Below are 27,254 nucleotides of genomic sequence, written 5' to 3' on the forward strand. Positions count from 1 at the left end.
AGTACGAATGTTACTATGCCACATAATTTCTGGGAACATTCACCCTTGTATGGCAGGGTCTGAAAGGAAGACATTAATTGAACCTCCAAAAATGGACAATTACAGGACATCATCTCTGATGCCTCATTAAGGATGTTGCTCATATAGCACAAATGATAGCTTTTACAAAACCTCAGACAAAATGCCAAACATACTGTGTCCACTTAGGATACGTGCACCACGTGGGTCTCCTTGGGATCGTAATTTCAGCTCTGTCGCCTTTGTTGCCTAGTGACTTCAGGAAAAAACCCGAAACCCAGGGCATTTAACTGGTCTAATAGTTTAAAAAGCATTTAAAATAGTTTTTAAATTAAAAATACCTCCTTTTTTTGTTTTTTCCTTTTAAAAATTATAGTTGCAAAATACAGATTTGCAACAAAATAGGGAAGGAAAAAGGTTCTCCAAACTTCTAGGACACTTTATAGACTTTTTTTATAGACTTCCTTTCTTCCTACCTGTACACTGCACTGGTTAGGCCACACTTTGAGTCCTGTGTTCAGTTCTGGGCCCCTCAGTTTAAGAAAGATGTTGACTTGCTGGAACATGTCCAGAGAAGGGCAACAAAGTTGGTGAGGGGTTTGGAATACAAGCCCTATGAAGAGAGGCTGAGGGAGCTGGGGTTGATTAGCTTGGAGAAGAGGAGGCTCAGGGGAGACCTTATTGCTCTTTACAACTACCTGAAGGGAGGTTGTACATAGGCAGGGGCTGGTCTCTTCTCCCAGGCAACCAGCACCAGAACAAGAGGACACAGTCTCAAGCTGCACCAGGGGAGGTTTATATTGGATGTTAGGATGAAATTCTACACAGAGAGAGTGATTGCCCATTGGAATGGGCTGCCCAGGGAGGTGGTGGAATCACCATCAGTGGAGGTGTTTAGGAGGAGACTTGATGGGGTGCTTGGTGCCATGGTTTAGTTGATTAGATGGTGTTGGATGATGGGTTGGATGTGATGATCTTGAAGGTCTCTTCCAACCTGATCTATTCTATTCTATTCTATTCTATTCTATTCTATTCTATTCTATTCTATTCTATTCTATTCTATTCTATTCTATTCTATTCTATTCTATTCTATTCTATTCTATTCTATTCTATTCCATTCCATTCCATTCCATTCCATTCCATTCCATTCCATTCCATTCCATTCCAACATTTGTCATCATGGCTATCCTAAAGAGCTGGTATGATTTGTGTTACAGCAGACAATTTTTGGCCTATTTAAATTAAACTTTGAAAAATAACTGGTGGTCATATTTAGTGTTTGGAATTAACCATAACAACAGCATAATTTTGACAGTTCTATTGTAAAAAATCAGCCTTCTGAGGAAGTCACAGAATCACAGACTGTCAGGGGATGGAACGGAGATTTTTCTTACTGACAGAAATACCTCATGCTAAAATGTCAGGTTTTTTGTTCTTTTATTATCTCCTCATTACATCATCAATGTAGCATAAGTCATCTATGTTAATCAGATTCCTAGGGTGCCATTAAGAGCAGGGAACAAGTTAGAGGTTTCTGTTTATATAAATAGCTGCTAAATTTCATGTGCTTACATGTGCCCATACACAGTTATATATATATATATATATACACACAAATATTTACAGAAATAAAACAGAAGCAGGTTAAATAATCCAAACTTTTTTTTTCCCTCCCATAAAATCAATAGAGAAAAGAGACAAAAGAAAAAACCAAACCCAGTCATTGTCTCTGAATCTAGTTTCTTTCAGGTCATTTCACTGCTGTTCATACAGTTTTTATATCCTTTGAGCCATAATAGAGACCTGATTTTGTACAGCCATCATGAACACTGGCATCATGAGTATGTAAAAACTCTTCTGGTCATCTGGCAGGTATCTGATGTTTCTAGGCATTTTCAGATTATTCTGTGTCTCCAAAATCAGCTTTTCAGTTAGTCCACTGGATTAATCTTATAGTTTTCTGGACTAAGAACTGATACATTATTTTAGACTTTCTTTGATGTCATCAAGATAAAAGGCTTTAAGGAAAGCAATTATTTGTCCTTATTCAGCTAGTTTCTTTGATACTGCTACTTTTGATATCTCTTTCCATTAAGAACACTGTTAATTCCAATATATTTGCTAACTTCTGTCAAGGTTATGATTGTTCTCTCTTTATATACCTACTTTTATAAACCTAACAAAATGAAATGGCTTCATGCTCATTAAAGCCTTCTGGACTTCTGGTACCATATTTCTTAAAGTCCAAAAAGAGAGGCAGGAGCAAGACCTAAAAAGTTTACAAAGGTATCAGGACAGCAGGGAAGAAAGCCAATTGGACCAGAGTTCAGGCTCACACACTATCCCTCTGTTACTCATGGGTTTAGTTACTAGCATTATAATTTACTTACTGCAGTTGTACAGTGAATGACCCCTCTCCCAGGCAAATCCCAGACTTCAGTTCCATGGATCCCCCATGGTTATGGAGATAGCAAGGACCACAAACTCTTCTTGATAGGCAGGATAGATGTAGACCTCACATTTTGAGTGGACAAGAGAATTTAGCCATAGGGACATGAGCCATGTCAGGCCATTTTTCTTGAAGGTAGAGAACAGGCACTAACCCAAGAGAGACATTTATTTAGTATGTGCATGCAGCCTAGCTTTCCAGAAGACCAAGTCGCTAAGAATGTGGCTATCAAGATTAGCAGAAATGATTTGGAAAACAAGCAGCTTTCTCAAACAAAATCCCATATGACTGCAAGAATGTTGCCAAGCAAGTGGGTCATGGTATATACAGTTCATGTGTACAATCCATAGGAAACCTGAAGCAAGGCTCTTTTAGTGCTAAATCCTTCTTCCTGCACTGAATCAGGAGGATGTATAGTAACGTTTTCAGGGCCCTGTTGGTTTAACTTGGTGTGTAAGACAACATTAGGACCCATGATAAGGTTGTGTACTTCCTGCTCATGGCTTAATTTCTGAACTGTCAGATACTGTCTTTAATCTAGTATTTTGTTTGCTTTCTCTTTCCAAAATGTATTTGGATAAATACAGGGATATTTAATCTCTGAATGATTCAGGCTTCCTATTAAGAATTTCTCAAACATGAGGGTGAGAGTGTTGCTTCTAGACAAGCTATTACATGTCAATGTATGTGGTATGTACAATAACAATGACATATTTTCTCTACATAGAATGCATGAATTGAGGATCAGTTACATAAGGCATCAGTAATTATACATTTTGTGCTCTTCCCCAATGAATTGCATTAAGGAAAAATAACTTCCCTCTGCATGCTTGTTTTCTTTTCTCACTATTCTTTCTCATAAGGCTGTCAAATGAGAGCCACACTGTGCATAATTGCTGGGAAACAGAGTTCATTTGAAGCACTGTTGGGTACCATTATTTCAGTTTGAGACTTCACTTTCTTTTCACTTCTACCAATTTAAATATTAATTTATTTCCAGTCAGATTGTTTCTGTTTTGCATCAGTGATACTGCAAGGCAAACTGGTCCCATAGTCTTTCACTGGCTGACACACAGGATTGTCTTTGTACCAGCAAATTACATGTGCCTCCAGGGCACAGCAGTCAGCTGGCAGAGATTCTCCGGTAGGTTTTCCTACTCAGCAAAATGGGTAATCACATGGAAAAGGCCCCCTGGAAGGCCCCTGCAGCACCTCTACTTTGGTATCATTCCTAGGGATTATCTGGGATTGCGCTAGTTGGTACATGCCAAAACCACACCAGAGAACATTTCAGCTGCTTGGCAGTGTAGCTGAACTTGTACCAGCGTCTGGGAACATTCCTGGACACCATTTAATAAATTAATAGAGAGAAAGTCATTACAAACTGTAGTGCTAATGGAAAACAGAAAATGTGACTGAATGCTTCTGCTGACTAATGCCCAGTGTTATTTAAAAAAAAAAATTGTCTGCATTGTCTCATCTTCCAGTTCTTGAAAGTCAGCTGTTCAAGACATTTGGCTGTACTAGGCTCACTAACATCTTTCTGTGCTTCCTGCTTCCTGATGAGAAAGGAAATGTTTGTCTTAAAGGCATTCTTATAGAAGGTCTGCAAATCTCGTACTAGAAACCCCATATATCAGCTGCTGCCACTTCCTGACTGGAAGAGCAGCAAGAATATTTTTCATGTACACACTGGCTGCATTAAAAAAAACAACCAACAAGAGACATTTCCTATTATGTTTTTATTCAGGTGTCATGGGTCATTTAAGGATTTAGCTATGTCTTTTTGTTAGGTCAGCAACTGAATTTATTGTTGTTGCTGTGAATCTTGGTTACATTATATTCTCTTCATAGTTTCATAGTTTCATTCAGGGTTGGAAGGGACCACATGGATCATCTAGTTCCAACCCCCCTGCCATGGGCAGGGACACCCCACACGAGATCAGGCTGGCCAGAGCCTCATCCAGCCTGCTCTTAAACACCCCCAGGGACAGGGCCTTGACCACCTCCCTGGACAACCCATTCCAGGGTTTCACCACTCTCATGCTGAAGAACCTCCTCCTCACGTCCAGCCTGAATCTCCCCACCTCTAGCTTCATTCCATTCCCCCTAGTCCTATCACTACCTGAGATCCTGAGAATTCCTTCCCCAGCCTTCCTGTAGGCCCCCTTCAGACACTGGAAGGCCACAATTAGGTCATCTCAGAGCCTTCTCTTCTGCAGACTGAACAGCCCCAACTCCTTCAGTCTGTCCTCATAGGAGAGGTGCTCCAGCCCTCTGATCATCCTCCTGGCCCTTCTCTGGACATGTTCCAGCACCTCCACATCCCTCTTGTAATAGGGGCTCCATGAAAGACTTCCCAGGTTTCTTCCTGTATTTTAGATGCTTTTATTTACATTCATATTATTTTTCAGTTCTACTTAATATTGAAAACATTGTATGGGATGAAATATAAATAACAGATTACACTAAAAATGAAATACAGACATTTTATTGCTTTTTATTTTTCAAAAGCCCTTGAGATCCTCATTCAGGACTTCACAGCTCTAACAACATTGCCATGTGTGACCATTAAAACGTTCCCTCTTGTGCCTTCTCACCTTGAATGGCAGCAATCACAAGTGGCTATCATGATGCTAACATTATGTGAATCCTACAAAATAAGTTATCCTATTGTGAGAGACTAAATCTTGTCTCTCTTGATGTGATTCAACAAAGAGAAAATCACCTTTGCTGCTTGCCCAGACAATAGCTGATGTGTATTGGGCAGATGCCACTGGAAAACAACTCTCTGAAATGTACATAGATAAAGATTGCTCACCAGACTGCAGCTGCCCTGGAAATAAGGGGCAGAGGCCACTGCTATCAATACTCTCTGGAATATGCATGTTCACCACCTGGACACATCCCTAAAAAAATGTATAAAAGATCTGAGCAACTACTGGCTTGGGAGAAGGAAAAGACCAGGGCAATGCTGCTCTGAGGAAAAACGAAGAGAATACTAGGAGAGAAAAAAACAGACACAGGAGAAAAAGACATCACCAGGTACCCTGGAGGCAACAGACCAGGAGGAGCCCTCTCTCTGTGTCCTAAGTTCCACCTGCCGCAACTCATGGAGCTGAAGAGGTTGCTCAAAGAAGGGCTAGGACTTGAACTTGGACTTTGGGATCTCTCCCTCCCCTCCTTCACTGCAGGACAGCACAGCCAACAAGGATGACCTCTCCTCCACACCAAAGCTGCAGCAGCCTTTCTCCACAGACCCAGAATGTCTTGGGGGGTGAGGGGTGTGGTAATATAATTCCTTTCCTCTTCTCTCTCCCTCTTTCTTTATTTTCTCTCTCTCTCTCTCCTTCTGATCCATCCACTTTATTCTGTTAATAAATAGCCTTGCTGTTGATATTTTGGCCTCATTTGTGCCTCTAATTTCATAACACGGGAATATTCAAAAGAACAGAGTCTCTTACCCTCTCAGGACCAAGACACCTGTGTGAGGGCATAAAAGTACCTCAAAGACTTAGAGCAGAGCAGCAACAGTTCCTTACTCCTTTAGTGGAGCTATTTCTTCTGCTCTGTGTGTGCAGCTAATAGCCTGCTTATCTAGTAAAACCATAGCAACTACAGAACTGGGTCACAGAGCAGCCAGAAATGTGAACAGAGTCACTGAAGTCTGATAACACAGGACCTCTGAGAAATCACTCTAGCGTGTTGCTGAAGGCCAGGAGAAAACACAGAAGGTCCCTGAAATTTTATGGAGGGCACATCCATAATGCACATCATCATTCATTGTGTGTCTCATGCTGAGAATGGTCTCCCATCATGTTACAGGGGTCTAGAGTCTTTTTTAGCTAACGATGAAGTCTAAAATCTGGATGGAGGAAGAGTGCAGAAGCTCAGTAACAGAACAGAGTAACATCTTACTTCTTCATTCCAGTGAAGCCATCTTTAAGTAGAAATTCTATGGGATAAGAGACAAAAGCAGTGCCTGATGACTTATGAATAATAGGATAATAGCAGAATTCACTGATTTCTATTTAACTCTGGAAAGGACTGATTACAGTTTGGTTTTGTGGCTTTTTGTTTGTTTGTTTGGCTTGGTTTGTTTTCACAGTAATATTACCTGCTGAGCTGATATATAAATAAACACAAATGCAAGATGAAGCAATTTCTTAGCAGAAGAAATACATTTTTATTTGTTTATGAAGGGATTCAAATAATTGCTTTTTAAAGGAATAATCTTCAATTATTTTGAACTCAAGTAAGTAATATATATGAAGTATAAATTAATTCATGTTGTAACATTTAAATTGTTAAATGATCAATTATTTTTAAAGTAGTAGTTCCTTTAAAGGAGTGTGGGTTTTTTAGGGAGAACACAGGAGACTGAGTTCCACAAATAAGAAGGAAGATTTTGTCTATACATGTTATAAATAAGCAAAAACATGGCAAATTTCCCATACTTACAAAGTGACATATAGAAAAAGTCTCCCTCTGTACTAACCTTGCTTGAATGTGTGCAGAAGTTGTGGGCAATTCACAATCAGGGGATGAAATTGCCCAGGGTTAGGACAAGCTGTGATGTGTTTCTAGGTTGAGGTTAAGCATTTTGGAGCTAGTTGCCAACCTATTGAAGTCAACAGAAACAACTGGCTTAATTAATGTGGGCAAACTCTTCTTTATAAATTGCCTTTACTGTAGTAATCCATGTGACTCAATGTCATACGCTGGTCAATCACTGGAATATGTTGGCCAAGGAGATGGTGGAGTCACCATTACTGGAGGTGCTCAAGGAACATGTGGACATGACACTTTGGGACATGGTTTAATAGCCATGGTAGTGTTAGGTTGATGGTTGGACTCGCTGATCTTGGAAGCCTTTTCCAACCAAAACATTTCTATGGTTACAGACTGAAATTGATGGGTGCCACCACATTCCTAATGATTTTCTCCCAACATCTGTGAACACTTGAACATTTTGAAAAATGTGTTCATTTTCAGGATCAACATTGTGGTTGCTCTGTACCTCATTCAGATGAATTAGTGATGAATTCATCTTTACCATTGTGCAGCTCTCTTCAATTCAGAATTTAAGATTGCAACAAGACTAATTTTTGGTGAAGCCTGTGCGAGTCTGAGGGCCTTGTCTCCTGCCTGTCCCCTTCTTCTAAGTGACTTCTGGCTCCCTCTTGGGGCTCATATTTCACAAAGAAGGGGAAAATATTGAAGACATTAGTCCTACACCTAGAGGGGTGCTAAACAGTGTGAACATTACTCCAGACAAGAGAAGCTGGAGTAACTCTTGACAAGGTACTGAGAGACACCCACTCCAATGGCAGCTGAAATGAGACTTCTAAATTCAGTATTTTTTTAACTGATGGCAGCTTTGTCAAGTACCTTTTGCTAAGCTCTCCTTCTTTAAGTAAGTGTATTCATGGATAGCTGTTTTAAATGTAGTGTGCAACATCTACTCAGAAATAAGAAAGCAGATAAATTTTCTAGGAAGAGAAGCCAGTGAGTGAAACTTGGATGTTAAAGTGATTCAGATTTTTTCATTCTTTACTTAACTGCATTATCTTTCTAGTTACTAGAGTGCTAGAAACCCCAAACATTTGGCATGTCTGTGGGAGCAAAGCAGTGCAGAAGTATGCACACTCAGTATTTGGACTATAAGGCTGGCAAAACCCTTGCATTGCATGAAATTCCTCAGAGCTCCTGTGCATGGCTAGGACTGCCAACCAGGTAGCTTTCAGCCTTTCTTGCTTGAAAAGATTACACAAGGTCTCAGAATATCCTCAGCCCCTGGACAAACATGACACTGCCTTTCAATCAAGAGTTTGGAGAGGAGATGTTTGCTGGTGGATGTGGTTACTGGTTTGCTTTTGACAGTTACGCAGTGTGCTGTTTGGATAACTGGCTTGAGGTGACATCCACTCTATGCATGAAGGCATAGAGGTCTGTCCTTCCCAAACAGACAGCTCAGCTGCCAGCCTTGTCCATAGCACACTGAGAGTAATTACCATGGGGATTTTTGTGTTTTGGTTTGGGATTTTTTTTGTGGTCATAATTTAGCATTGCATCTTGCATGCACAGTAACTAATTATAACAGATAGAACAGAATGGAATAGAATTAACAGGTTGACAAAGACTTTCGAGATCATTGAGTCCAACCTATCACCCAACACTATCTAATCAACTAAGCCATGGCACCAAGCACCCCATCCAGTTTCTTCCTAAACTACTCCAGTGACAAAACCTTCTAAAAATGTTGACTTCAAATAAAGGAAATCTCAGTGAGTCATTTTTGTTCTAACACTCATAACTGATGCAATAAGAAGAGATAATGCTAGACAGCCTGTTATAGTGCCTATTAAACTGTTACGATCATCTAATCATTCTGTCTCCCTTCTGACTTCAAAGAAATACAAACAAACCAACCACTTAGTAATATCCCCTTTTAGGACGGATGCCTGACTTCAGAGGCTACGAATCAGCCACTTGTAAAGCTTTCTCTCTACTTGGGATCCAGAAATCTCCACCTCCACAATCTTTGCATAAGTGACTGCATATCTTAGGGGAAAACAAACAAACAAGCAAACAAACAAACCAACCCCTAAATTATATATATAACAATAATAGTCAAAGAAGACAGACTAACAATTCACAGCAAGTCATGGCACATTATTCCTTGAGAGCAGGAATACCTCCAAATGCAAAAAGTTTTCTCAGTAGAGAATGTCAACAGTACATCTCCGGCACCTAATCTACACAAAGTCACTTTTTCCTCATTAGAAGTTCTGCCTCCTCTTCTGTAAGTAAACTTTCTTCTAGGGAGGAACCAGGCTGAGTAGAAATGGAAATGCATACTGTATTAAAAACTTGTATAAACAGCCATGGAGTGATACAAAGCTATCAAATAACTACACTGTGATGGTTAGTTTGTTGCTCCCATTTGCATTAGTTTTTACTCTTGCCTCACAGTTGTTGGGAGCTGTTTTAATTTTTGTCACTGTTTCATATAAAATCCAGTTCCATATTCAGAATGCTAAATTAGAATCTACTGAAAGACTTTTATTTCTCTACATAATTAAATTATTCATTATTCCACATTTTGCCCTGTTGTGTGCAAGTGTGCCTCTGCAAGCACCCACAATTTATACTCCCATGGAGTGTCTTACCTACCAGCATAAAGGAATGTATCTATTTGCAGTCTTCAAATGTGAGAGCTCTGTTGATGTTAAATATTTATGATGCATGTCCTGCATTTGGAACACACTCTGAAACGTGGAGATTTTCCAAAGTAAAGATGATCAACCAAAGGAAATAATAAACTGATAAACTGCCCTAGGCTTAATACATTTTCCTCTCTATATTAAGAATATTGAAAGGAAAATGTTTTGGAAAATTGATAAGGACAGTCTGACATTCATTTATAGCAATAGTTCAGAATTTTGTCAGGCTGTCCTTTTGTTCCAGTGATAGGGCTGAAGGTGATTACAGGAAATGTCATTTGTTGGCACCTGCTCTGCTACGAGTTTGCCAAAACCACAGATATAAACCCTTGGATTTGTTTTCATTTGATCAAAGAACACAGGAAAGATTAAACTCATAGGAAAGAAGAGGTCATTAATCACAGCGTCTTAGCAGGAAAATAACCCTGGAGTCACAGTATAGCAGAATGGAGTTTGTACCTTCTATGACTGGGTAAATTCAAAGTATGTCTCAAAGAGATTTGCTTTAAAAAGCAGAAAGTTTTTGTCATTTTTACATGCAAGTTTCATCTAAGGATTTATTCCTGTGAATGTCCTCACAGGATGGTTTTCATTAGAATTTGCAATAACTTTTTTTTGTTCCTCCTTACAGTCACTAAAATTGCTTGTCATGATGATTTCAAAGGCCTTTACCTTGTGTATGGCAACGTCTGTGAGCTATTGCTGCTTTCAGATCTGTGCTGCAGTTCTGCAGCTATCTCTGAACAGCACTCATTTGTGCAGCCTAATTGACTGCAGTGCAGGTCCTTGGGTTTATAATATCTATTAAGTAAATATTTGTAAGTCAGAATTATATAAACATCATCTGGCATCTGCTGAAGCATTAGAGGAACAAACCGAGATGGTTAAAGCTTAAACTCTGAGTCTGTTTCTGCACAGTGATAGGCAAAAGAGGAGCAGGCATTGTTCCCTGTTATAGAAGCCAAACAGAGTGAATTCACTTTCCATGGTAAAGCTGACAGCTAGTCACCTCCAAAGCAGTTGAAGGTAGGTTTGGGAAACTGTGGAGGGAGTCAAAAGCAAGTGCAGCCTTGGGGAAACTGCTCATTCAAACTTGTAAACTTGGGAGCAAGAAAGATATGCTCTGAAACATACCAAAGTGAAGCTAGTCACTGTGGAACAAAAGAAACCCAGATTAAGAATTAAAGTGTGGAAAATCAAACCAAAACCAACCAACCAAGCAAACAAAAACCCCACCAAAACCAAACCTAACCAAAGCAAAACAAAAAAGTCTTGTCATCAGAGTTTATAGCATGATCTGGGAAACTGTATCACAAGATTCAAGAAAAGAATGAAATACAGAGCTGCCTGGTGCTGTGCAAGGATGGTGTAATCACTGAGCCTTTTAACTGGGGATTATTAGAATTAAGGAGATCCCTGAAAATAAAGATGTAAAAGCAAACAAACAAACAAAACTTAGTGTATCAACAATACTGATTACAAAGTAATTAAACCTGCAAGAAGTGAAGACAGTTTTATTAGTTTTACTTCCTGCAGCAGGCTTCCATTATATTTCCAATGGTGTGTTGGTGATCTTTGATCATAAACAAAAGAACTCTACTTTTTGTCCAGTCCACTACTCAAAATACATTAATCTACAAAAGCATCAACTTATTTAACCATTTCCACCCCTTTTATTAAACTTATAATGGCGTAAGCAAGCTCTTCTGTTAACTTGGCAGTGCTTTTTTGGTTCAAGAGATTGTTTTGTTACTGTTTCATTGTAACAAAGATGTTACAATGCCTAATATTTATTTTTGGTGTTGGTACAAAAAAGATGCATAAATCAGTTACAGTGCTCTAAATAAATAACTATTTTAAGTAGACATTGAATATTAAAAGTGTTACAGTAACTGTTTTTTCTGCATATGATAAACCCAAACACTATGGCATCATTTAAGGATATGGAAGTGTTTTAGAAGCCCCATTTCTGAAGTTCTCAGTAAGGTGAATAGCTTATTGACTTATAAACTTCCATATGTCAATGCAGTCTAGCTTAATAGGATGCAATTGGGAAAACGAGCCTGGAAGTAATATAGATAAGCAACCACATAACAAACTTCAGGGAGGCAGTTGCAGGGTAATGGCATATTTCCAAACCACAGGATTCAGCTGTTCTGCTGGCTGGGAACAAGAAGATCAAAAAGATATCTGCATCTAAAAGGCTCTTCCTACCAGAGGAGCAGCCAGCAAATAGCCCCCAGGCAAGGTAAGGGAAGCTGACAGAGGTGAGCCTCCCCACCAAAGCAAGCCACTCAAGTGGACTTGATGAGTTAAAAATATACTTTTCTAATGAAGTAATTTGTTACTCAGTAACTAGTGCACTTTCTGCATAGATAGGTAACTTGTGATGGCAGACCATTATCACAGAAGAGGAGAAAGGAAAAGACCTTATTCAGCAGTGTTTTGGGGAGTTGCACTTCCTCCATGGGAGAAAGTTGGGGTTTTGGTCACTTATAGGGGTGCTGCAGTGTAGGTGTTCCAGGTTATGTGCAGGCTGTGAAGGCGTGATGGTAGGAAATTTCCTTTTGACCAGAGGTACTATCACCCTTTTAATAAAAATAAGGTAATAAATGTGCATTCATTTATATAAACAAACAACAACTTAGCCCTGAATGCCACCACCTCCTAATATGTTATTAAAAATAAAACATTTTAAATGAGGTGCTACAAACTTCTCAAAGCTTCAGTAAGTGTAAGGATAAAAAACCCCACAAAATCTATCGATAAAATGCATTCTTCATCCCTTTCAAGTAGTGTGAGGACCAGCCTAATACAAATATAAAAACACCAGGAGCAGAAATCCAAGACACTGCCATTATTTATTTTTTTTTCCATAAAATACTCTTTAAAATAATTGGTAAAGCAATCTTTCAGCAGAAACAGTATCACAGTATCACATTATCACCAAGGCTGAAAGAGACCTCAAAGATCATGAAGTCCAACCTGTCACCACAGACCTCATGACTAGACCATGGCACCAAGTGCCACGTCCAATCCCCTCTTGACCACCTCCAGGGACGACGACTCCACCACCTCCCTGGGCAGCCCATTCCAATGACGAATTACTCTCTCCGTGAAGAACTTCCTCCTCACCTCAAGCCTAAACCTCCCCTGGTGCAGCTTGAGACTGTGTCCCCTTGTTCTGGTGCTGGTTGCCTGGGAGAAGAGACCAACCCCTTCCTGGCTACATCCTCCCTTCAGGTAGTTGTAGAGGGCAATGAGGTCACCCCTGAGCCTCCTCTTCTCCAGGCTAAACAATCCCAGCTCCCTCAGCCTCTCCTCATAGGGCTTGTGTTCAAGGCCTCTCACCAGCCTTGTTGCCCTTCTCTGGACACATTCAAGTGTCTCAATGTCCTTCTTAAACTGAGGGACCGAGAACTGGACACAGTACTGAAGGTGCAGCCTAACCAATGCAGAGTACAGGGGCACAATGACTTCCCTGCTCCTGCTGGCCACACTATTCCTAATGCAGGCCAGGATGCCATTGGCCCTCTTGGCCACCTGGGCACACTGCTGGCTCATGTTTAGGCGGCTGTCAGTCAGCACCCCCAAGTCCCTCTCTGTTTGGGAGCTCTCCAGCCACTCCGACCCCAGCCTATAGCTCTGCATGGGGTTGCCATGGCCAAAGTGCAGCACTCGGCACTTGGACTTGTTGAAAGCCATCCCATTGGACTCTGCCCATCTGTCCAGTCAGTTGAGGTCCCTCTGCAGAGCCCTTCAACCCTCTAACTGACCAACATCTGCTCCTAATTTGGTGTCATCTGCAAATTTGCTGATGACTGACTCAATCCCCTCATCCAGATCATCAACGAATATGTTGAAGAGGACAGGGCCCAGCACTGATCCCTGGGGCATGCCACTGGTGACTGGCTGCCAGCTGTGCCCTGAAAAGCATTTCCTGAAGTGTTCCTTTTTTGTCTTCTTGAACTAAAAGACTAAGCCCCAAACAGGATACCGCAATTATTTTTTGTGTTATCTAACAAACATCTTTTTTTTGGCATGTTTGCTGATCACAAACACATTGATTCAAGATGAAAATGGCAACATAAGAATATTGAGGAATTAGGATACAATTCTCCACCATTTAATTGATATTGACCCTGATTTTACTGCCTTTCACTGGCACCAGAATAGCTTATTCTCCTTGCTGAGACTTGTTTTCAACTTTTTATGTGCACTTTGTGTAGGAATTTGTAAAGTGTTTTGTGATGTCAGCTCTCTGTAAGTGCAATTCTTTGTCTTTATTAAACGTGCCTAAAGAGACTAAAGAACAGACCACGCACAATGTTTTATTTGTTTTATTTATTTGTCTGATTTGTTTGCAGACTTGTTTGAGCCTGACTTGATTTTTTTTCTTTTGTCAACTACTGAAATAAAGATAAATAGGTGCATACATATATAAATTCCTGTAGAGAACAACACTCAGAAACTCTTTGTTTGGTGGAGCCTTTGCACCGGCATCAGCAGCTGTTGGTTTGACAGCAGCTTTCCCTTTTGCTTCAAAGCCTTAAAAAGGATAGCTCTGCAGCTAACTGGAATGATTAATTTGTTTTATTGCTCTTAATCCTTCATTCTGAACTGCAGGAGCCGGTGAGAGCAACTCCACAGGGGAATATTAGTGATATTTATTAATATGTTATGTGGAAAAATATGTAGTTCGATCATTTGACACAAAGATATTAATCATATTGGAGTGTGCATGTACCATCTGGCACAACACATAAAGTCTGAGTGAACAGGATGTGATATCATTACTTCTAAAACTCCATGCACGTAGAAACAAAGACTACTGACCTTGCATAAATTAATGCACTTCATGGCACAAATGAAGCCACTATATGGCTCAGTGATTTTTCTGTGTAGAGGAGTCCTCAGTGAAGGTTGCATGTTTTGGGGAGATATCATTGAGTGATTGCTTGCTGAGTCATTTGCAATGTTAATTACATGATAGCTTTCTTCATGATGGATACAAAGTTGTTGACAGGAAGCCCTTTTCCAGTGATGGAACACCCATTCCCCACAGAACTGATTTTTCCTTCTGTTGTGCATTCATTAAACTGGCCCTGTCTGATTGCCTGGCCCTGTCTGATTGCTTTTGGTAATTACTCTAAAAAGGTTTCAAAACAAACCGAACAAAATGCAAAAATCTAAGAGCTTTGTGGGCTCTTTGATGTTGGGTATTTTTTTTTTTAGATATTATGGTTTGTCTTGGAATCATAAAATTCACACAGCCAAAAATGCTCACAAAATAAAAAATTTAGAGAGATAAAATGAAACAAAATGTTCTGAGGCTGAAAATACAAACAGTTTCCCCCACCAGGATCAGTTTTACATTAGTGACAATGCAGAACAAAGACTTTATCACTGTGATCTGATGACTTTGAACAGATGTTTGAAATGTTTTAATTGTGAAGAGCTCATCTAGTCAATGCCTCCACGATTCCATTTCAGCCTTTTTGCTATGATTCCTAGAAACCGAAAGCAAGTAAATATTTAACAAAGTTCTCCATGTTCTGGGCAAATACATTTTATTTTAGTGTGTTTTCTAGAGGTTTCAGATATTGTGTGGTGATGTAAAAAAAACACTGTGACATCTTCACCATCCTATATTTTTCTCTTGAACAAAACAGTCTCTCAGAGGTGGAACCAGAAATATTCTCCTCATCCGTCTGAGTTTTAACACAGTTTCTCGCTTTCTTGTTCACTCTTTTGTCAGAGGTTTCTGTTACAGATGGGAGAGGAAAAGTACTTTCAGCTGACACTATGCATCAGTTGAGTGGTGACATAAGAGTATGGCTCACCTGGGCTATATGCAGACTGTGCATCAGATCACAGAATCACCAAATCACAGAATCATCAAGGTTGGAAGAAACCTCAAAGATCATCAAGTCCAACCCATCACCACAGACCTCATGACTAAACCATGGCACCAATTGTCATGTCAAATCTCCTCTTGAACACCTCCAGGGATGGTGACTCCACCACCTCCCTGGGCAGCACATTCCAATGGCGAATGATTCTCTCTGTGAAAAACTTTCTCCTCACCTTGAGCCTAAACTTCCCCTGGTGCAGCTTGAGACTGTGTCCTCTTGTTCTGGTGCTGGATGCCTGGGAGAAGAGACCAACCCCCTCCTGGCTACAACTTCCCTTCAGGTAGTTGTGGACAGCAATGAGGTCTCCCCTGAGCCTCCTCTTCTCCAGGTTAAACAACCCCAGCTCCCTCAGCCTCTCCTCATACGGCTTGTGCTCAAATCCTCTCCCCAGCCTTGTTATCCTTCTCTGGACACATTCAAGTGTCTCAATGTCCTTCTTAAACTGAGGGGTCTAGAACGGGACACAGTACTCAAGGTGTGGCCTAACCATTTCTGAGTACAGGGGCATAATGACTTCCTTGCTCTTGCTGGCCACACTATTCTTGATGCATGCCAGGATGCCATTGGCCAAAGTCACTGCAACCTGTGATTATTTGATTGTGGGGACAGATTCACAAAAACTAAATGGACTTCATGCTATATTCTGGTAATGACCTTGGCAGCATTGTTCACTCAAAATAGGAAAATAAAAGATCAATCTTTGTCCCTTGTATTTGACATAAGCAATGAAAAAAAAAAATATACATTCTGTGCAATAAATAGAACTAATAAGCTGCAGCATTAAAGCTGGGGTGATAAGTTGGAGTGGTCAAAATCATTCAGGATCATTTTGTAGGCAACTTGATAAAGGGGAGTTTTAACAAAACATTAGAACAGGATTCTTCCAAATATCACCAGTTGGTAAGCCAACACTTCAGTTATGATTTTTCAGTGAGCTCTCTACCCATAGTCAGTTCTACAGAAGACCCCTGCAGTGTAAATTTGCAAGAGAAAGTTCTCCTGTGGTCAAATGGAGAGATCAAGTCTCAGTGAATCTAAAGGGAGCAAATGTTTTCTCTGTATCCCTAGGAATATCTTAGCTTTCATGGCCTGGTGCCTGCTAGAGCTTAATCCATGTCTTTTCATGGCAGAATGCAGGGTACACTTACAGGATTTGTCAAAAAAAATCATCATTATGCATGTGCATTTTCCACATATTAGATATATAACAAACATAAACATGTATGTGACTGCATGCAATGTGTTTGCAAGCAGCATGAAATAAGCAGTATGATATTTATTCAATGATTCTCTATGAAATGCTAATTGCTTAAAAAAATGAGTTTGAGTATGGTCCTCTAATATTGACTAAGAGAGATATAAGTTAAGTAATTGGCAAAGCAAGTTGAAATGTACAAGTTGCTGTCTCTGCACTAAATTGTAGTTTTAGAATGTTTTAGTAAGTGTGTTTTAATCCAGTTATGGCAGCACATAACCTCTTTCCCCCCCTCACTTCATCTAGCACCTTTGCCAGCCTTTATAACCTCAAATTCAATTTGTCACCTATGCCTGTGTACACATTCTTGCACACAGTCATATGGACACATAGTATGCATGCATAACAGATTTGTGTTCAAGGGCCAGCTAAAGGCAGAAGTTCCAATCCTATACACTTTTTAACCTCTCTGGGTTGTTTTTTTTCATCACTTAAGAGTTCCTGTTTCCTCTTCTAGTGCACATTTTCCCAGAGATTCAGTGACAGTTTGCTTCAAATACAGGAGTTTTATTTCTCCTGAGGGTACTTAACCGCCATTTGAGAACATTTCTGTCTAGTGGTATTATGACATTACCAGGAAACTGATTCAGAGAGTTGGTTTATTAACATTGTATGCTCTCTTTCTTCTTAAACCTGCTCCAGTTTCAGATCTATTCACAGCCATTCCTCTGATTCCTTGCATGAATGCAAACATCCCATTATTTCCTAATAACATGAATATAAATATAAAATCAATCAATGTGAAGTCAGCATTAATTTCTAAACAGCTGTGGTTAATCTTTTGTGAGGTCTAGAAATCTCAACAAATTGCAGCACTGATGAACATGAACTTAAATACAATGTGTGTAAGTGTGGTTGACTGGGTTGTCTGTAGGCAAAAGCTCTGCCATGATCTGTCCACTTGAGTTACCCTGTTGAAGAGCAGTCTTGTCATAGTATCATAGTATCATAGTATCATAGTATCAGTCAGGGTTGGAAGGGACCACAAGGATCATCTAGTTCCAACCCCCCTGCCATGGGCAGGGACACCCCACACTAGATCAGGCTGGCCAGAGCCTCATCCAGCCTGCTCTTAAACACCTCCAGGAATGGGGCCCCAACCACCTCCCTGGACAACCCATTCCAGGGCTTCACCACTCTCATGGTGAAGAACCTCTGCCTTACATCCAGCCTGAGCTCATAGAAGGCAGCCAGGTTGGTCAGGCAGGATTTGCCTTTGGTGAAGCCATGCTGACTGTTCCAAATCACCTCTTCACTATTCTTCTGAGCCAGTAGTGCCTCCAGGAGGATCTGCTCCATGATCTTTCCAGGCACAGAGGTGAGACTGACTGGCCTGCAGTTCCCTGGTTCCTCCTTCTTACCCTGTCCTTGAAGAATACAACAATTTTTCCCCAGCTTCTTTTCTTTGTCTTGATTCTGTTTCAGTTTCTGTAGATAGATGCTTGCACCTTTGAAAATCTCACCATAGGCTACTGTGAATGTAAAATGTTTTAGGTTTTCCTGACAGGCAAGTGAGTGGAGAGGAACATCATATTCTACCTTCACCCCTTTTATATCCTTCTAAAGCTCTAGTCCATAATAACGAAACAGTTACTTCCTACAACTTGACTAAAACACTGCAAAAGAAATTGATCGTTGGTGCTTGATTGGGATTTTGGTTATACTGCTCACAATTCAGAGAAAGTACATATGTCCTTAAGACCTCTAAAGTGTCTATGTATTGCCATGCTCTTCTCAAGGCTGTATGGTTTTTAAAAAAGATACTCCTAAATGCCTAAATTCTACACTCAGAAAAAGTCAGCCAACACCTACTCATTTGGTAGTAATTCTGATTCATGCATAGATTCCTGCTTTTTTCTTTGCAGCCATTGAACTTACATGTTTCCTTACAAAAATGCATGAAAAATGCTGATAAAACACTTACCATTGTTCTTACCCTTCATTAAGTTGGATAGTGTTCCTGCTTTATCAATAATGTTGCCAGTCTCTTGTTGTGACAGGACAAGGGGTAATGGTTTCAAAGTAAAAGAGGGGAGATTTGAAGTAGATACAATGAAGACATTTTTTTTACAAGGAGGTTGGTGAAACATGAACAGATTGCCTGGAGAGATGGTAGATACTCCATCCCTAGAAACATCCAAGGACAGGTTGAGCATCCTGATCTAGCTGAGGATGTCTCTGCGCACTACAGGGAGGTTGGTCTAGGTGACCCACAAAGGTCGCTTTGAACTTAAACCATTCTAAGATTCTATAATTTTGGAAGGCTCAGAGAGGAATGGAGCCTATAGTTTTGCTACTTATGAAATCTGAGGTGCAAAAATGATGTCTGTGCCTGCCAAGAGAGCTGGGCAGACTGTGTCCGATTATTCAACCAGAGCAATTTATGTTTAGGGCAGTAATACAACTCAGTTTAGTCTACCTCTATGTTTGTTTCTTTTTTGTCTTGTCCTTTTAAAATTATGACTTTGTCTTCAGTAGAAAAAGTGAGCATGTGCTCATGCTTTACAATAAGCAGTCTGGCTACACAAGGCCTCTCTCCATGCTGAGCTGAGAAAAAGAGAGGTATGCTGTGCATTTAATTAGAGGGAAAATGATTTAACAGGTTTCTCAGAATCCAAGGGCTGAGATTTTTTCATTCTAAGCACAGAATACAGCATATTACTTGTAAAGGCAAGCAATTTTGTGTACTTATTTAATCCTTTATAATTCAAACATACACCACAGTTTTTAGATACCTTTAAATCCTGTATTCATTAGAGCTCCTTCTAACTGAATGTTCAGCCAAATCACCAGTTATGTGCACAGTGCAATACAACCCCAGGCAATATTTCCCAGGAGCTCAGTCTTTTTATCTTTGGCACTCTATTTCTGGTTGAGAAGAAATAGGGTTTTGAATGAGATTGGTTTGCCACTCTGTCTCTGGATTATGTTTAGCTATTTTTCTTGCTATCCAACTTTGTTGTAAACATTTCTGTACTGAATGCTTATTATTCATAGATATTGTTCTGAATGCAACTGCAGTTCACCCAGAGCTGGGAAACGCTGTGTCTTCCCAAACAAGCTATCCTGTACAAACTTGATTTGACTAGAAACAGGAATTGATGTGTTTTAGGCATAAACCCATTTGCACTGGACAGGCCAGCTCTAGTGTTGTGAGCAAAGAACTGGGAAATATTGGATTGTTATGTGGCAAAAAAGGGTTGTTTCTCAGTCATAAGTATTTGAAATTATGTACTTTATTGAAACTTCCATAAAAGTAAGATCCAAACTCAAGTGAATTCCACAAGGGGCCACCAAGATGCTTGGTGGCTGGAACATTTGTACTACAAGCAGTTGAGCTCATTCAGCCTGAAGAAAAGATGATTTGGAGGAACTTACCAGCCCCCCAGTGCCCTACTGAGATGATGATGCCAGCTGCTGTACAGTGGAGCAAGGGAGGAAAGAGGTGGTGGGCACAAACTGAAGAACTGATGTTCAGAAGACACTAAGCTGAGGAGAAGTTTTTGCCCTCATGAAGATGGTCAAGCAGTGGAGAAGGTTGCCCAGAGAGGTTGCATAGTCTTCAACTTCAAAGGTGTCCAAGACTCAGATGGATAAAGCACTCAGCTACTTGGCCTAATCACAGTTGAAGGCTGTATTAGAGGCCTCTTGAGTCTCTTTCAACTTGTGTTATCCCAGTATCTCATAATCCTGCAGTCAATGTATATGCATCTAATTGCTCTCATCCAGTTCACCTTACTAAGACAATAGATTTCATGTGCTCTGAAAAACAAATCACATGCTCAAGTACATAAGTACGGTTTTCAACAAAGTCTGTAGTGGTAGGTTCTTCTGAAAACTTTCTATCTGCATCCTCAAACCCCCCAGAACTTAGACCCCAAGGCCTGGAAACCACATTTTGCTTGAAAAAATTAACTTTTGGTGGTCCTATTTTCCAATGACATTGAAGTTCTGAGCAATATAGCAAAATTCTGAATGTAATGAGTGTTATTACTGTACTAGACTTCCATGGAGAAATGTTTTAGGAAGCCTTTTTTCCCATGACATTAAAGCCACAACTTAGGCTTTTTCTATGGTACTGGATATTAAGCACTGTTGTTGCTCAAAGGTTTATCTTAAGTCTTGGTTTTGCTGTATACTTCCTCTGGGGAAACAAAAACTAATATTATGTGCTCATGGCCCCTTCTGTCCACCTTGTTCTGTTTATCTCCACCTCAACCCTTCTGTTTACTAGAGCTATATAATGATGCTCCAGTAGCCACTTCCTCTGTAGTCTCTCCATGACAGCACTTCCTGCCCAAGTTACAGCACTGGCCTGTTTCTATGCTCAAAGTGCCTAACTGAACTATTATTTTTGTGCAAATGATCACATTCCCTCCACTGACAACAGAGGTTGAGAGGAAACTGTATTTGAAAACTTCCAGAAGGAGATCTGGTGGATTCATTTAAATGCAGGTAAGGAGCCTCTTCATCTGAAGATGTCTTAAATCACTACTCTTTCACTGGTGTGTGCTTGAGACTCTCCAGAAATTGCCTTCACAACTATTGCTGTTCTAAGGACTTAATATTTAGGCATCAGCTGGATGAGGCAGCATACGTCAAGCCCATAGCTCTTGTTAAATTCAGATGCTAGGTAACACAACCTATTGTTTAGCAGTGGAGACCTATTTTTAAGTTAGCAGAAGCAGTAAGCATTTTAACCAGGAGTTGTCTCCCATGTGTTTTCATGAAATCTAACCTGTACTCTAGAGAGTCCCCTCAGGCTTTCATTTATGGTGTAACCATCACCTTGTTTCTTTTCTTTGCTTTTGTTTTTTTCTTCCCAAAGAGGACACTGAGCAAGCCTGTACTGATCAGCACTCAGTGGGGAAATGAAAGAAGCCAACAAAATTATTTCTCTACACAGGGAGAATAGCATATGCAACAATTAAATTTAGGATCTGTTGCTTAGATAAATTTCATTGTTTTACCTTAGGTAGGCCTTTATTCTCCCATCTTGCTTGAAGGTCACTGTAAAAGGGCATTTTGCCTTTTAATTATTTACTCTAGAATCTTCATTCACATTTAAGGGAAACACATAACTCTTAAAAAATGAATGAACTCTTTATCATAGAATATAATGAGGCCATCCCTACAGTAATTAGTTAACGGGAATGGCATTCACCTGGTGTGTGCTATAATTATGCTTTAATATTGAAGTTGATCTTTGTAACTAACCAAAAATAATTAATAAAATATGTTTCATTAAAGTTAAGCAGGCTATTATTGTTGTTATAACTACATGGATCTCATAGTCTTCTAAAACAGCAATTATTTTTTTTCTGATGGCAAAACCTCAGCTCTCTTTCACAGTGAGTATTCCTAAGACCATAGTGATACGGAGTGGTTTGCTTGTGTTGTTATGTGGGTTTTTTAAGCAACAAATAGCAGTAATATATATAGCAGCAACCATTCTTATGCTAGTTTTACAGTCAGCCAGTTAACAATATCTCATCTCTATGTTGATATCATGGATCTAAGATGTTTTCTTTGGCTGCTTCATATTCTAAACTTAAAATATCCTTAGTGTCATAGAATCAGAGAATTGTTAGGGTTGGAAGGGACCTCAAGGATTATCTAGTTCCAACCCCCTCTGCCATGGGCAGGGACACCTCACACTAGCCATTGATGTTATTTTTCTCAAACCCTTCCACAAGACAGGTGTTTGAATTCCCCAAGTTTGACATAGGCTTAGTTTTTGTATCCTAATTCTTTACTCTCTCAGCATTTCTAAGTACTGCACCTTCTTCTTACAAACTGAGCAGAGCAGTTTTGTAGTCCTTCCTTGTCTTGGTCTCAGTCTAATGAGGTCACTATTTACAGACACACTCTCTCTGTTAATTATATAAATATACTTTACCTATGCATATATAAAAACCCTGTATTTATAGTACAGATGTATATATGTGGACAATTATTTAAAAGTATGTATGCATATGCACATGTGCATGCATGCTTATATAAATAAGCTGGGAATGGTATGGGCAAAATTCAACAATGCCAAGATGTGTATATATCAAATGTAAACTCTAGAGAGACATTTTCAGAAATATATTTATATATTTTGTAATTAAACCAAGATGTAAAGAAGATAATGTTTTAGACAATTTGGCAAATTAGACCAGTATTTCAAACAGCTTTGCTCAGGGATTTCATCAGAAACCACTTTGCCGAAATACAATTGCATACACTGGCAAGACAGGTTGATGCTGTGTCATAGTTTGGGCTGGGTGCTGTCTTGGTCCGGAGAGGGAAAGAGACTCAAGTTCTTTTAGAACATTCCCGTGATGTGAAATTAGAGGCACAAATGAGGCCAAAATATCAACAGCTAGACTATTTATTACATAAATAAAGTGGACATAAGAAGGGGAGAGGGAGAAAATAGAGAGGGAGAGAGAGAAGAGAGAGAAAAGAGGAAAGGAATTATATTACCACACCCCTCATCCCCCCCAAGACAGTTAAAGTCTGTGGAGGAAAGGTGCTGCAGGAGATGCTGGGTCTGTAGAGAAACGGTGCTGAGGCTTTTGTGGGAGAAGAGCTGTGATCCTCTGGGGAGATGTTGGGTTGGTACAGGAACGGTGCTGAGGCTCTGGCTGGAGAAGAGCTGTGGTACTCTGGGAAGCCTCTTTTCTCCGGAGCAGCATTGTCCAGGCTTTCCCTTCTCAGCGGCATGGTCCGTCTCCTGTCTTTTCCTTCATCTCTGTTTTTCTCCCTGTTTTTCTCCTCTAACAAGCCAGTAGTTGCTCAAGTCTTTTATACAGTTTTTAGTCCTTAGGTATGTATTCAAATATTGTCCCTCAGGAATTCCAGGGGCAGGAAATAATCCTTAGGTAAATATCCAGGTATCATTTCCCCGGAAATCTTTCTGTGTATTGCTGTGTGTTTGGGCAAGATTTTGGATGGGGGGAATCTCCGTCTCCCCTTTCTCCATCCAGACAAGCCCCCCCACATTCCTTACACATCAGGAAACAGGTGGTAAAAACCATTGTGTCACCCTGCCCAGGGTACTTGATGGGTGGAGATTATCTTGCCCTAAAGGCGTGATGGCTGGGTCCTTGGGTCCATTGTTGTAGTCCCGTGTTATCATGATGCAATCACAAGCTGATTTGCATCCAGGATTGGTAGACAGGATTCTTTGCACCTTCTTTCCAGTGGCTCTGCTACCAGTTTATCTTTGTTGACTCACACCAAGAGAGACAAACTTTTGGTCCCTCACAGGTGCCCTCTGCTGCAGGGGTGTTTCCTGTGTCCAGAAGTCCAGCCCAGTGGGTGGACACAGGAAATTAGGTATTTCTACCATAATTCCTGCACCACTATAAATCCATGGCAGGGTCTGGGACTTCCTCTTTCCTTCCTCTCCACCATCCAGTAACTGGGGGAGATGTCTCCTGGCCATGGGCTGGGCTAGGCCCAAGGCCACAGGGGGATAGGCAGTTTCAGATCTGGCCAGCTGAGACTAGCCTAGCAGTGTGTGTGGGGGGGTGGGGTGGGGAAGGAGGAGCCCTGGGGGTTTTGGGTGCACCCTCAGGTGGGGATGTGATCTTTCTGGGTCTGTTTTGGGGTTTCTCTTGTCACTGTGTTTCTGGCTTTCTGCACACACTCAACTATTTTCTATTTAAACTTTCCATCACTGTTGCAATCCGTTTGTCCGAGTCGTTATTTCTGCCTGTGGTGGGGAGGGTGTCTGCCCCAAACCATTACATGCTGACAGAATGCAACTCATGCTTGTTAAACCCTACTTCGGAACTCATAATGCATGTTTCACTCACTGCTCTTCCAGGGAAACTGAAAAAAAGACCACAAAACCCAAGAAAAGCTACTGGAATGGTTCTTAATTTCTAAACCATACACAAGGACATGTTTAAACAAGCCAAGTCCTGGGTTATCTGGTTTATCACTTCACCATAGAATCATAGAATTGTTAGGGTTGGAAAGGACCTTAAGAATCATCTAGTTCAAACCCCCCTGCCACGGGCAGAGATACCTTACACTAGATCAGGTTGCTCAGAGCCACATCCAGCCTGGCCATAAAACCTCCAGGGATGGGGTTTCCACAACCTCCCTGGGCAACCTGTTCCAGTGTCTCACCACCCTCATGGGTGATCCAATCTGAATCTACCCATTTCTATTTTTGTTCCATTCCCATGATACTGGAAGGCCACAATAAGGTCTCCTGGGACCCTTCCCTTCTCCAGACTGAATAGCCCCAAATCCCTCAGTCCATCCTCATAGGAGGAGTGCTCCACCCTTCTGATCATCCTCATGGCCCTTCTCTGGACATGCTCCAGCACATCCAGATCCTTCCTATAATAGGGGCACCAGAACTGGAGACAGTACTCCTGGTGGGGTCTCACCAGGGCGGAGTAGAGGGGGAGGATCACCATGCTAATTATGATTTAAAAAAATCAACTATGAAGTCCATTAGAGCAATTTATTCGATTTTTCTTTATAATACAACTCTGACCCTTCCTTTTCAGAGGAAAACTAAACTGTGTATTTTCTGTTTAGGCAAACATGGTCCATTATTCCTGCAATATTTGTTGTATTTACTTTTTTACTGATTTTTCTTGCAGAGGCAGAAGAATACCATTAGCCAGAATGAAACAATGTTAGCTGTAATACCATTTTCATTCTCTCCCGAGATGTGTATGTGCTTTGGAAAAAACTGGATTTTTAATTCTTGATGTTCTGACAGCTCAGAGAGCAATCAAAACCAAGAAGTGGCTCGAACTAATAACTGAATGCATTCACAATGTGATAAAAATAGAATTTGTAGACGCAATTTGGGTCATTTTAATAACTTATTCATTATTGGATGGAATGGGTTGCCCGGGGAGGTGGTGGAGTCGCCGTCATTGAAGGTGTTCAGAAGGAGACGTGATGGGGTGCTTGGTGCCATGGGTTAGCTGTTTGGGTGGGTTGGATTGGTTGATGGGTTGGACACGATGATCTTGAAGGTCTCTTCCAACCTGGTTTGGTTTATTCTATGTTTATTCTATTTCTACAGGGCTGTTGTTTATTCCATTATATAGTAGAAACTGGAAAACACTTTTGTTTATATAGTTGCTTTTGTACTTTTTCATTACTTTTATGGCAGAAACTCTATTTCTATTATAAAATAAATCAACCATAAAATACTACATATTGGAGGCTCAGGGGAGACCTCGTTGCTCTCTACAACTACCTGAAGGAAGGTTGTAGACAGGCGGAGGTTGGTCTCTTCTCCCAGGCAACTAACACCAGAACAAGAGGACACAGTCTCAAGCTGTGCCAGGGGAGGTTTAGGCTGGAGGTTAGGAAGAAATTCTACACAGAGAGGGTGATTGCCCATTGGAATGTGCTGCCTGGGGAGGTGGTGGAGTCGCCATCATTGGAGGTGTTTAGGTGGAGACTTGATGGAGTGCTTGGTGCCATGGTTTAGTTGATTAGATGGTGTTGGATGATAGGTTGGATGTGATGATCTCTGGTTTTCCAACCTGGTTAATTCTATTCTATTCTATTCTATTCTATTCTATTCTATTCTATTCTATTCTATTCTATTCTATTCTATTCTATTCTATTCTATTCTACCCATATTCCCCTATACTGTTTGTAATATAGATCTGTTTGCTGATATATCTAGTAAAGTTAAATGGCTGATTGCCTGACAAGCACATGGGAAATAGGACATTTTGTGCCATATTCTGTTTATCAGCTGTTCACTGTCAGTCAAAAAGCACATTTCCAGCAACTATCAGAGAGGCCTGCCTTGGTGTGGTATTACTGAACAGTTTTGTTAATGCCTTTGACCTTTAATTAGAAGTGATTTGGAAAATTCATGGATGGTTTCCTGCCTCACAAATACTGAAAGCCAGGATGAACATTCAAAATGTCTGTGCTAAATGAGAGAGACGGTTTGATATCAACAAGAATAAAGTAGTGCAGACAAAAGCAAAGTGCTTCACATAAGGAGAAATTAAATGCATAAATACAAAATGGGGACTTATTGTCTCGACAGTATTACTGCAGAAAATGATCTGGGAGCAATAATTACCACAAATTGAATAAGAGTCAGAAATATAATGCTGCTGTAAAAAGCAAAACCAAAACCCACTAAAAAAATAGAGAAAAAGGGAAAAGTCAGTCCAGAATATATTAACAGTGATGCAAACTGTTTGAATTAATTGAATTGATAATTTCTATGAAAAATATACCTAGGACCAGAGACAATTTGTGAAGAATAGTGTCCAACTTTGGGTGCTCCACTTTGGCATACAGGTTCACATGTTAGAGAGGGGCAGCAGCAAAAGGGAAATCACGTTAGACAGCCATCCAAAGAATGGATGTTTTAGAGTGGACTACAGAAAGCTAAT

Source organism: Melanerpes formicivorus, unplaced genomic scaffold, assembly GCF_026170545.1.
Source record: "Melanerpes formicivorus ecotype bairdi unplaced genomic scaffold, bMelFor1.0.p_v2 SCAF_1, whole genome shotgun sequence".
Taxonomy (NCBI): domain Eukaryota; kingdom Metazoa; phylum Chordata; class Aves; order Piciformes; family Picidae; genus Melanerpes; species Melanerpes formicivorus.